The sequence below is a fragment of the Atta cephalotes genome, assembly GCF_000143395.1.
Source record: "Atta cephalotes unplaced genomic scaffold scaffold00037, whole genome shotgun sequence".
NCBI classification, from domain to species: domain Eukaryota; kingdom Metazoa; phylum Arthropoda; class Insecta; order Hymenoptera; family Formicidae; genus Atta; species Atta cephalotes.
Window position 1 is genome coordinate 166,472 of NW_012130101.1, and position 1,682 is coordinate 168,153.

Consider the following 1,682-nt stretch of genomic DNA (forward strand, 5'->3'; position numbering starts at 1 on the left):
TTAATCAAGCAGCATTTGCGAGAGGTTTTGATTTTCTGCTTTAATTGGAAAAAAGTGAAGCCCATCGAATGCTTGTCGAAGCTTGTCGAATTGCTTTATGGTGACATTGCTCCAACTGATAGATCATGTAGGGAATGATTTCGACGTTTCAAGGATGGAGATTTCAGCGTTGAAGACAAGCCTCGCTCTGGACAGCTAAAAAAATTCGAAGACAAAGACTTAGAGGCATTACTCGAAGATGATAAGAGTCAAACGCAAGAGGAGCTTCCAGAATCATTGGGGGTTACTCAACAAGCCGTTCCTGTACGATTGAAAGCCATGGGAATGATTCAAAAACAAGAAATTGCCTTATGAACTAAAACGAGAGACGTTGAAAGGCGATTTTTCATTTGCGAACAGCTAATTCAAAGACAACAGAGAAAAGGTTTTCTGCTTCGGATTGTGACTGGAGATGAGAAATGGATAGTCTACGACAAGAAAAAAAATATTATGCTAAGCCTGGTGAATCGTTGCCATCGACCTCAACATCAACACTATGGCCGAACATTCATGGTTCGAAGATCATGCTCTGTATCTGGTGGGATCAAAAGGGTCTTGTTTATTATGAGCTGGTGAAACCTGGCTAATTCCATTAGCCGGGCGATCGGTATCGGCTACAATTAATTCGTTTGAGCCATTGCGAGAAAAACGACCGGAATACGAGCAAAGACATGATAAAGTTATTCTTCTTCATGACAATGCTCGGCCTCATGTCGCTAAAGTCGTAAAAAAATATTTGGAAACGCTCAAATGTTTTACCGCACCCGCCGTATTCTCCGGACATTGCTCCTTCCTTCTAATTACTGGTTGTTCCGAAGGATGCAGCAAGTCCGGTTCACTTTTGCAGAAATCGAAAATTGGCTCCAAAATTGGATCGCCTCCAAAGAGTCATTTTTTCGAGATGGAATTCGAAAATTGCCTGAGAGATGGGAAAAAGTAGTAGGCAGCGATGGACAATACTTTAATTGATCTGTTCATTCATTTTGTTTTGAAATAAGTGCACAAAAGAACGGACCGAACTAATTTGTACTCCTAATATTTCATGCGAAAACATGCCAATATAAAATATCTCATAAATTACTCGTATTATGTTTTTCTGACAAGTTTGTCTTAATACTTTTATATGCAGAATTATTAGAAGAATCATACTATATAAAAAAATCATAATTTTATTTAAAAAAAATAGAAGTTTCATATTTTTTAGCGCCTATGTCGAAGGAAAATAAATTCAAAAAACATCCTTCTTGAAATCTCCTCTCATCAAAATTTTTTCATATCTTATATATTTTTTAAGATATTTACCTGAGACAATAAAACTGTATATAATATGTATAATATATACATAGAATGTTCCAAATTTTTTTACATACCGCTTGTGGGCAGATAAATCGGACTAAACTCGCAAAGTCGTCTACCACTTTTCGTGTTACAGTTAACAAGATAACAATTTCTAAAGATAATCTAATAATGTTATGTATATCAACTTTAAGATATCTTTCAGAGTTTTTTTATGAAAAAAACTTAAAAATGTTTCTTAAAGAATTCTAAAAGACCTTAAGGGCGAATCTAAGGGTTTAGAGGGTCAAAATTTTCGGTTAATATTCCAAAATTTAACTGCATTCATAATAATTGCAGTTAAATTT